Source organism: Homalodisca vitripennis, unplaced genomic scaffold (assembly GCF_021130785.1).
Source record: "Homalodisca vitripennis isolate AUS2020 unplaced genomic scaffold, UT_GWSS_2.1 ScUCBcl_11987;HRSCAF=21474, whole genome shotgun sequence".
Taxonomy (NCBI): Eukaryota; Metazoa; Arthropoda; class Insecta; order Hemiptera; family Cicadellidae; genus Homalodisca; species Homalodisca vitripennis.
Window position 1 is genome coordinate 1 of NW_025788100.1, and position 11,931 is coordinate 11,931.

Sequence of the window (11,931 nt, forward strand, 5' to 3'; positions counted from 1 at the left end):
TGTAATTTAAAATAGAAGATTGTATTACAATATTCACTTAAAACATATTTTATATTCCAGCCATACACCAAGATTACAGACTTTGACTGTCAGACATACAGTGTAGGCAGTGAGGTTGGGTTGTGTGGATTCATAGAGACACAGCATGTGGGAAGCCCTGCTGCAGTATCCAGACATTTGGTGCTACCCTTCCCTCCCACCCCTACTCAGGCCCCCATCAAGACTTCACCCTCTACTATCAAGGTGGAGGACTCGGATGAGGAGGAGATGGCTCACGACGGAGGCAAGACTCCATCCTTCTGTGTTTTACTGCATGGTGCTCTAAAGGTATGATTTAGTTTGTTTCAGAGGTAAATCACATAAATGTTACAGTTATAAGCATTCTTACAAGACTACACAAAAGTATAGTGCAAAGTAAATTAATACTATTACATTACTATCCCCAAATCACTCAATTGTAAAAAATAAGTTAATTACTCAACCACTAACATCCTCTTTTGTACTGGACTACTTGCATAGCAATCAATTCATGTTAGTAACAGTAATTTCAGTAAGTGGATTACAACTCTGTGTTATGATATTTAAACACATCAACTAACCAAATTATTTTATTTTTTAAGGTTGGATAGACTTCTTTCTTCTTTTTATAGCTGTGTGACTTGTCATAACTTTGGATTACTCGATTTCGTTAAATGGTTTGTTATCATGGGATACGTTGTTACAGAAGGGAGATACTATCCAATCCTCATGTGAAAATACACACATTACATTCTTACAAGGAACTTTTTGCTTCTTCAGAGCTGGGTAGCAGGAATGTAACTGTCAGCTGACATGCAGAATACCTTGAAGATAAACAGTCAACAATCTAAAACTGAGGAACAACCATCTTAATCAGAAACAGACCATACGCATTAAACTCTCTCTGTATTCTTCGACTAACGAAGCAACGTCATGAAGTTCACAAGTACTATCCACATCCTGCAATCTGCTTCTTCTGCTGTTGTAGATAACAAATTTCCGCTATTGCTTATTACATTTTGTGGGCTTGATCTATGTCCACCCAATTGCGTAATAATATTGCTAACAAATCAATGGCTCTATGGTTATATTCCTTCAAAGTTAAAGACTTTCGTGTAGAACAAGCTTTATTCTAGTCTACAAAATGTGTAGCCATATCACTCTACATAGTTTTGTGTCAGTGGCAGGTGGATTATATGGTGATCCCTCTCAGGTTACACCCAAGTGGTACAGTCTGCTTCTAGTGAAACAAGCTGTCATAGTGTACACAAAAGTTCGTATATTCCAAACACTCAACATAGTTACATGTTTAGAGATCTGCACACATATTTGTGCAGGTAGAGATTATGGTAGCCCTCTGCCAGGAGTCGCACCCCGAGTGGTATTGTCTAGCTTTACCTCCTGGGCTGAATCTCCAAGAAGAGACAGTCCAACCTGATGCTGACCTCTGCTAGAGCCAGGCAACAACCCAGTCCCCTATGAGCCTGGGAGACATCACCCAACTGGGCATACCCAGATCCGGAACGACCCAGTTAGTACACTTGAAATTTCTCATCAATACTGTTTTTTTGTTTTAATATAAACTTTATATAGGATATGATTCCAAATGTACTAAAATTCCGTATGATGCTTTTGGAATAATGGAATGGCATGTTACTCTATATATTATCTTAAGAAAAAGTTTCAGGAACTAGTCGGTTGATATTAACAAACATTTTGACAGAAAAGAGATAGGAGAAACCTACCTTTTGCAATTCTTTTGTGACTGTGCCACACAAAGGAAAAAGTCTAGACTCATTCACAAACAGAAAAAAGGAAATAGTGTGACACACCTGAAATAGCATGAGTATCACTATTGCCAACTACTGCACCATCTTGTATCTCTAGTTAGCAATATTACAATATTTTGTATATTAACTAACTAGTGTGTTGTTCTTGGTTGGAGCTGAAAGAGTATAAATACATGTGAAAAAATTGTTTAGTATAGAGATTGGTCTCATCACAGGATTCAGTGAACCACTCTGAATGCGTCTGATTCCTGTTATTTGTGGATGAGTATTAGTGATTTAAATTCTATATGACTATAGGCTGATATTTTGTTGCAAGTCTATGGTGGCTGATTGCAAGTAATACGTAATCACTATGGGTGGGGAGGGGGGTCATTGCATTGCTTATTTTTGGATGACATGGAGGTGGTAGGGTGAATGTCTAGAAAGATGAATTACGTCATCGGTAGTTATTTTCTTTTTTACACGTAAGTGGCAACCCACACATTGTCCTTACGTTGAAAACTAAAACGCGATTTTCGAGGATTCCCGCAAGTAATACCGTACGTTTAGTGAACAGTGCGTCGTAAGTGCCCCCTACTCGCGTTAGAACCGAGTAAGGTAATTACCGCGCACACTGTTGACGTTGTCTAAATTTCCTCTATCAGTGTATTGTTTCGTTTTGTATGCTATATCGAGTAGTACGTATTGTAAGCTATAGTAAAAAGGCAAGTTAACATTTGTGTGTTTACCATATCCAATCCATTAGCCGAAAGTTTAATGTTTAAATAAGATGTTCGTTTCATATAGACAAATCTCAAGTTTATACCAACAAAAATTGTTTTTTGAAAGTTTTAAAAACAATTCTCAATACAAGTACGAAAGTAACAAAATGTACAAAAGTTAGTTAAACGAAGCGTAGGCGAAATTACAAATTACTAAGCACTAAAATCCGGATCAACAGGACACTAGATATTATTGTATCTATAGAGAATCGAAGAAGAAATTGCACTAGCGGTTGACTAAGAATAAATCCAATCTACAACATTTTTATTTTCTAAGGTGAGTGACCGAAATCATTTTAGGTACCCTAATGAATATCTAACTAGAAATATTAGGAAATCGCCAAAAAGTTCTCTTCTTTGCTAATTCAGAAAAATATTATGGCCTATCTTAAAGTATACAGAGGTTTAATATTCATTAATTATTAGATCTTATTTTCCTATAAATTGGATTCCGTCAATTGGGTCACAAAAATGACAGGATGGTTTAGTTTATGTATACCATATATATACCTACAGAAAAATATGCTCTATTTTCAAATAGGTAATATTAAACAGAATGTAAACAATCTTTATATGACCTTTTTTCTTTAATTTGAAATATGGTGGTTTAAAATTGTAAACTGATGTCTAAAAATCTATTGTAATTCATTTAAAAACTCAAACAAATATTAAAAATTGCTTTTCTGATGTAAAGATACATAAAAAGGTGCCAGTACAGACAATCGCTGAGGCGTTGCGGTGCGCGCGGAAGGTCTTCGCACGTATACTATGTGCCGTAGCATGTCCTCACGGTTGATGTATGCGAGACGAACCATTCGCGCTAGGCGCAAGGCCTCGCGATCTGTCCTATGTAACGCACCTTTACCAAAATATCTGATTTTATTAATTGCCAGTATTTCAATAAAAAGACCAGTACCCAAGATTGTTTACATTCTTTTAAATACCCTACTTGAATAGAGGTATAACACCCTGTATTTTGTAACCGGGAACGAATTGCAGGTGCTCGTTTAAAGATATTAGATTTTAAAGCCATAGGGTTTTGTATTTACCAGAGATAGATATTGCCATTACTTGTTTCGTTGTATAATTTATAGAGAATTTAGAGAACAAGTAAGAGAATAATTTAGCAGCAATCCCATAGAAAGTTTTTATTTTTAGGCAACCTGCGTAAACCTGCAGAAAAAACCACAAAATACACAGCCACGCTTCAAATATTAAAAAACAGGAAGAAGGATAGAAGAATAAAATAAAAACCGGTATTAATGAATCAGCGAACAGACAATGCAAACATTAAATAAAAATCACAGATAAACAGAGACTCGAACAGTTACCTTCTCAGGAAGAGCTATGAAAAATATTAAGGGGGATTGATCTACTCGAAAAACAATCTGAATGCTTTTGTATTCTGCCAGAGATACTATGCCAAGCCGTGCTGAAGTTGATTAACAGATCATTAAAGTTGCCGCGAGGAAATAAAAAGCACGCAAAACAGTCTTTAAACAGGAAGGTTCAAAACACAGTTGCCCAGAAGAAAACACAGGGATGGTATGAATAGAAAGTTTAGAAGATTATATTGTCATGAAAAAATCCAAGAAATGGAAAAAGAACTATCTCTGATAGCGGGCCCCCACAAAACACACCCCCCCCCCCCCCCACAGCCCCCCCACCTCAACAGTGGGAACGTCCTAATCTTGAAACAGCAATCAACCCTTATTACTATTGGAAGAAACACAATCGCAGATATAGCTTTATTTGGGGAGGAGTGCAGGCAGATCTGATAGAAGACGAGAACGGAATCATTTCGCAAGCGTACAAAAACTCTTGATTGGAACCCACACAAGAATTACAGTAAAATGGGATTTTGACATTAGTCCGCAGTAGGGACATATCTTCGTTTTGATTCCCAAAGAAAATCTTAATTCTGCAGAGGGACGAAGACATGTATCGAGCAGTCCCTGTTAATGTCTCAATCCTGGCACAAGACTGATCTACCACAAGAGCCACTTAGAATAGGCAATGTTCTGCCTTGAAACATCAATCCGATTATTTAGCGAGAACATAGCATCCATACTGAGGGACCAGATCAACTATTTTACCATATCTTCAAGATGATAAAGCTCGAGTCCTATTGGCTTCTAACTGCGTGCAAATTAAGACAAGCACTCTCTTCTAATGCACATGTGAGAAGTATTAGAATCAAATTGAGCCTGATCAACGATATGGAGTAATCGGCTACGAGCGTCTCATAAATTCTAATATCCATCTGTTTAATATTATATTTATAATCACAATATCACTTACCTAATATGCTAGGTACAACGCGCAATGGCCGTTGGATTTTCTGGACCAACATACATCGTCAATATTCGAGAGTGGAAAGCCAATAGTTCCATCTACTGCTAATACTCCATGCTCAGGATTCTTCGAGAAATCAGAAACGACGCTTCTCTCGAACTTGAAGAGTTTTCGGACCATTAGCTAAAATACTGACCATTTGGAACTAGTAAAACCATTCAGTGGTAATCATGAACGGTTGATGGAGAGGCCAGATGAAAATCTCCGACGTTATCAAAAAGTCACATAGGGTTTGCTATACAACAACCTTTTAAGCGACATGATCTCTCGATGCATTTGTTTTTAGCTCATCAATGCTCCCTGGATAAAGAAGTGCGTTTATAACAGAGTAGAGCGCAGAATGGACTCCTCTTAGTTAGGAGGAAACATGCCTGGTTTAATTATTGCCTCATGACCATTTTTGGGTCTCCATTTGGAGATGAACGTGGCGTTACAATTGATTGAACATTTAGAAAGATCTAATTTCGAATTTGCATGGAAATGTATTAGCTGAAGTATGGAGTTAAATGGAATATTGATGGCTTATAATGTTAAATGCAAAATATGTCTGGGGCAGGTGAACAAGATCTCATTCCTGATTTTCCAGACATTAAATGGTATTCAGAACATGTGCGTCGAAAGCCAATACTTGCTCCAAATTGTAAAATGTAGAAATACAGAATGCTATCGTCCAAGAAGTGGCCTATTTAGATTACTAGACAACAGGTTTCTTCCAGCCACCTGTAAAAGTTAAAACAAAACAGTTTGATGACTTGGGTTTTAGTATGAAGGAGAGGCAATTTTCTGTAATTTTTCCAGTCAAGTGTTAGCTCTACGCTTAAAGTGACTCTCCACTCAAAGATTTCCTGCAAAATGCCATAACGATATATTTTTGTCCGACGGTACAAATTGAGGCTTCAAGTCAAGGTTCGAACATTGCAATAACCGTGTGGTCCATTGTTATCATGCTTCTGTCTAAGTCACTAAATCGTCACACTCCGAAAAGATCCATAAGAAAAGTAAACACGCACACTGATAGGAAAAGTTATAGACCTGTAAGAGTCGCTGGCTCGTCGTGCCGTCCGTGGCTAATGAACCTGGATTGCAATTATTCAAAATTTAGCTAGCACCATTGATGTTGAATGGCCCCTCGATGAAATGACGGTAGACATATCCAAAATCGGATGAAAGCGAGCAGACTCCACACACACTGAGCAGTCAATCGAAAGCAATCCAATGTCAATCCGAAAACTTAAGAAATCATGGATTACGGGTAGGTTTCATGGACTGAAGACTGGTTAATTTTGAATATTAATATATGATACCAAAAATTTAAAATTAAGTTTGGTTATATTAGTAATGATATAATATTTTTGTCCTTTACTCTATGTTGCACATACCTAGTTTCAGTAAAATATAATCTCTAATCCGTAAATCTACTTTTCTTATTTTTCCAAATCTATAATTATAAACGTTAAAAAATTAAAAACAAAAAAACAATACATTAAACATTGACGAAATGTTTTACGTTACAGCATTGGGGGGGAAGGAGGGGCGTAAGAGCTTATTGCTTACATTTTGCTGACAAGGGGGATGGTGGGGGTAAATAATTGCAATAGAATCTGCTTACATAATACTTGAACGGGCCCCTAATTTTATATAGGCAACAAGGAGTTTGATGTTTGTGGGGTTTTTGAAGTGTAATACTATAAAAACAATGGGGTGACAGTTACACTAGGCCTAGCATGTTGGCCTGTGGCTTTTGTATCTTTTATTTATCATTTTCATTTTTCAGATCAACTTGTTATAAAACAGACACAAGTTTAATCTGTATTTTAAATATATATTAAATCCCAGAAATTTGATTTCCTTAAGTTTAAAGTCTCTTGAACCATAGTGAATAATCTCCCAACTAATTCAAATATGTAATTTGGACATTTGTATTAAAAACTAAAAAATAGCTGTTTATAACTACCATACATTTTGTAACATTAATACACTATCCGTTTTTGCACTCGGTTCAAAAATATTGTGCAATGAGATTCGGGATTTAGATGAACCAGAGAGAACTAATGAAGTTTTAAGTTCATTTTCCTTGCATTAAAACCTAATTTATTTTCATGTACAAGTGTCGTTATATGATACTGGCATGCCAATTTTTTGTTTTTAAACATGTATACATGAATAGCAATGTATACAAGGCACCAATTGAGAATGATCCTACATAATATTGTTGAACAGATCCAGAGGAAAGCAAAACTTTGCTGTAAGGCCGGCAGAACAAGCGCAAGCTACTCCCAGAGCAATGTGGTCTGAGATTACGGACAGGCTGGGGTTTACAGTCGGACATACAGAAGAATACTGAGACACGCTCGCAAGTTGCCTGAGAAAAAACACAGCAGTTTCTACAAGGTCAGTAGATAAACATTTTTACTTACCCTATAATGTATTTTGGATGTAAGTAAATACTAGTAGTAGTAGTAGGCCTTCAGTCTCCCATCCTTTTGTCGGCCCCTGCTGAAATTTTCCATTACTATCCGTTGGTTCGGAATTGTTTTACTGTGGACTATTTCACCATCTCAGTACCATCTATTAGTCAACATCTACTTAGTTGATGATAACTCGTTAGATCTGTGTAAGCTTTAACTTTGGCTCTCGATTTTTGAAACTACGACTGTAACACATTAAAGCAATTTGTGTGTTTTTTATGTATAATATAATATATTAATGTTAGAGTTGCATTGTTTGTTGACAACTGCAAAATGGCGGTCAGCTAAATCTCATTTTATAGATTAAGCAAAATTTCAAAAATCAAACCAAAATAAGATTGTGCTGTATGTAGTGATAGATTCAGTAAGGGGTAGGTGGTGTTTAAAAGTTGATATGAAAAACTGTTTATTTTTGTGAAACATAAAAAAGAAAGTTGTGTGGATTACATAAGCTATATACTGGAACCATCTTAAATTTGGTTTATACTTTTAAATAGACTTTTTCATTTAATACTATAAAGGTAAAAAGGGAATGTTAACCAAAAACTAGATTGTGGCAAACGTAATTGATCCTGCACGTTAAGTGATAAAAGATTCATAACTCACCTAACCTAAACTACATTGACTTGACGGGGTTTACCCAAAGGCTAAACCCACCTATCTGAGACGTCAACCACCATAACTATGTTATGTTATTCCATAAAATTTTTTTAGTTTTCATGTTTTCCTCACGCCTGAATTTGTACCTTTTTGTAGGCTTAGTTGGCTCCTCAGGTATAGCTGGACAGGTAATTATGTTATGTTTAAATGAGTGTAAGTGAGTTTAAATCATTTTTATTGTTTATTGCTGAATCATTTAATGTGTGCAATGTCTTAGTTTTTTTATATTTCCTTACCTTTTGGTATTACAATTGTTATCTAAACTTAATGAACGATACTGGTTCCCACGTAATAGTTTTTTATTTTTTTTAATATTTTATATATTTAATTTTTGTTTTTAAAACTCAGAATTACTCGAAGACCTAGGTTTATAACCCTGATTTTACACCACAGAAAAATAGTTCAGTAGAAAAAATTGTTGTGTTTTGTTCTCTAAAAAGGTTAAATATATAAGTAAACACAACTGTAATTTATATAAACCAGTGTACAGCTATAAACAACCAAAAAATCCAAAAAGAAAAAATATAATGCTAGTGGTTGTGGTATCCATTTCTTCTATTTCTTGGCTAGCTTTATTAAAGTATGTTTATTTATTTTATAACACTAATAAATTCAATGACATCCTGGAGACCTCAACGAGGCAATGGATACAATACCAAAGCTTTATTTATTTTTCATTGTAGAAAGTATTTCAGAAAAACTCATAAACCGATGTAATACACAGGATTGATTCAAATAGTAATTTTTTTTTAGTTTCCTTGAGGATTTTTCCTGTCAAACATTTGACGATTGTGTGGTAGCGGGTTCTTCAGTTTTACGCTCAATAAATTGCCAAGAGAGTTTTCTCGAACAGAAGGGCTGTCCCAGTGATGGAGCAAGGGAATGTGTATTATTAAGCTTGCATAGTCCTTGTATTGTAAATGTGAACACATCCTTGGTTTGTTTTCAAGGTTGAGTCCTGTCAGAATACCCATTTTTTTTTTTTTTTTTATATGCCTGTCTAACTAATTTTTTTCCTTGATGGAAGGTCAGCTAGAGCCTCTAATGGACTTTTTTTTATTTATTGAGGACTGTGTTGCGAGATATACTGGGCATATTATCAACCCCATGCTGCAATCCCATATCTCATGTGGGAAACTAGAGGTATAGTCTGCAATCTTGGCAGCTTCTTAGGTATTTGCTGATCCATTTTAATTCATCTCCAAATATACTCTAGTGCCTCATCTTTTTACACACATTTAATAGGGACATTCCTTCCATGGTGAGGAATTTTGGTCTACCAGTCCTAAAGAACGTTGTCATTTGTTTGTTCCAGTATGGTTTTGGAATATCAGGGATGGGATCATGATTTTTTGCTGGAACAATTAATTTTGTTGTGTTAAATATTAGGATTTCATTGAAGGGTCATTTGTTTTGCATGTAGTTTTCTGGCTGTAGTCAAGGAATGTAGTTTGCAATGTCATAAATTGCATCTTCCCGTGTTGTTTTTTTTATGAGTAGTGTGGAGTCATCAGCATACAATTCATTTAGGTAGTGTTTTAGATTTTGGATTGTAAAAATGATTGGGCGAAGAATTAGACCCCTGGGGAGGGACACCTTGTTATCATTTGGTTTAGGACGTTGATTTTTATATGTATTCTTGAAAATTTCCTTGAATTCAGTAAAATTTTTAAACAGTATTAATCTAGGATGGTTTGAAAATGGAATAGCCACATTAATAAAATTGTGCACTAGCACAACATGATGATTTATTTGCCACTTAGTTAATATTAAGAAATGGTATTGTAAAAGCAGTCTATCATGGGTATTCTCAGTTGCCTTTTATCTTATGGAATTATATTTTTAGGGGTCATTTAACAGTTACAATAACAAAAATCCTCTATCTGCATGTAAGAGCAATACATGGCTCTTTGCTACCCATTTAGGGAACAAGTCACAACATTTGCCGGCAGTAGGAAAGGTGTTGAACATTAAAAACCTATAATAACAATGTTAATTTTGGTATCTCAAAAAACTTGAAGTAGTATGAAGTTCACTCATATGTTACATACTGGGTTTTATTTAAATATAAATAACTATGTAAATCTTTGCAAATTTTAAGCATTAAACCCACACATTCATTTAAAACTATGTTTTCAGTGTACTGTTATAAATAAGGTGACATTTTTCGTAGTAAATATTACCCAACGCTTTGATGATTGTTACAGGAGTTTGAACCGTGTACGTAGAGCAGCAATATCACTTGGGTTCCATCCACGCCTGTTGGGATAGGGTTTACGGCAATCCTGGAGCGAGAGTGTACTCTGCTGCCAGGCGGTGCACATCCCGACGGTGTCCAGCTGCAGCTAACCCAGCGCGGCCAACCGTACTGCGCAAGACCCGTACAGCCGTGACCCCAAGTACAATGTGCTGCCCAATGCGCACACGATTCCAAGAGGGTGACAACTGGTCCCAGTATTTATCTGTCTTCGTCAGAGGAGTATTAAAATAACTGTTTTGCAATTACACAAATAAATACGCTAGTGATACTGATTAGTTATCTAAATGATCAATAAAGTCATTTCAGTATTGTTATTAACGTAATCATAATTTGTATTATCACTGAGATCACTAAACCTGATTACTATGATTTTAAAGTCGTAACCCCTGTCGGATGTGTGGGTCATGTATTTTAAAATTCTAATTAAAATGTTCCAATATGATTGTAGTTTCAGTTAGTGACGATTTTATATCAGTTATGTTTCAATAAGGCGCAAATAGAAACAAATATTTTTAGAATTAATTCATAAATTGTTTGCAGAAGACTTTGGAATTAGGGATTATTTATATATTTAAAGATTAACAACTGTTTAATTTTTAAAATAACTAACTTTGGCCAGCAATGAAATTATTGAGCAAAATAAAATACGTAATTATAATTAAGTTATAATATTGTTAGCATATAATCCGGTTAAATACTCTTCCAATACCACATTATTTGAACAAAAGAAACAAACAACGAATAGGAAGAGTGGTTCCGGGAGGAGGAAAGGAAATTACGCTCGGAAAGGATGAAGAAATATTGGGTGGATAAAAGAAGAAAGACTTAGAATAATATAAAGTGACTAAAGTGGTCCAATGTAGGCCCAAAATTATAAATAAATAAATAAAATAAATAATCGGATTAAATACTCTTCCAATACCACATTATTTGCAAAATTCCAGAACTTTATCAACGTTGTTTTTATTTATTTAATTTTATTATTTATTTATTATTTTGTTTTTAATTTACAGAATACTGCAGTGTATTAAAACAAAATGGAAATATGAATGCTTAAGTTAAAACTTTTAGGAAGTAGTTCCCCACCTGCTGAAGAGTTGACATTTAGAAATTTAAAGTTATTAGACTTTTAATCTGGTAATGCAAGAGTTTTTCTTCTGAAAAATGTTTTAAGCGCCATGTCAACTGAAAAATAAGAACTTATATTAAACAAAGACTTGCAATCGTCAATGCAGGCTTAATTTGAAGTAAACCTAATATATTTTTAAAACCTATATTTGTAAAGACTAGCAATGTATGAAACCCTACTTCTTTTTTCCTTTACTTTCTGTGTTGAAAAGGGATACACCCATAGATCTTAAATGTATTTATGACAGTTTTGGAATAATCTTTTTATTAAGTTACTTTACAAAAAAAAAAACAAGGATTTACTGAATATGTTTGATATGTAACAGGAAATTTCCACTTGTAAACAGTGATGGTTCTGATCATGATGCTTGCTTGTGTACCTCAGACCCTGTTGTTTCTTTGATTGAGTATCCTAATCATTCTTTTACTGTTCCCATGATTGTGGAAAGATGACTAATGTTAGGTTTAATTTTTGTAATATTACAAAATAT

At 34.9% G+C, this 11,931-nt stretch overlaps 1 pseudogene; it reads left to right on the forward strand.

Moving 5' to 3' along the window:
* Window positions 1-60: 60 nt before the first annotated feature.
* Window positions 61-10,445, forward strand: LOC124374974 (annotated as a pseudogene).
* Window positions 10,446-11,931: the final 1,486 nt, after the last annotated feature.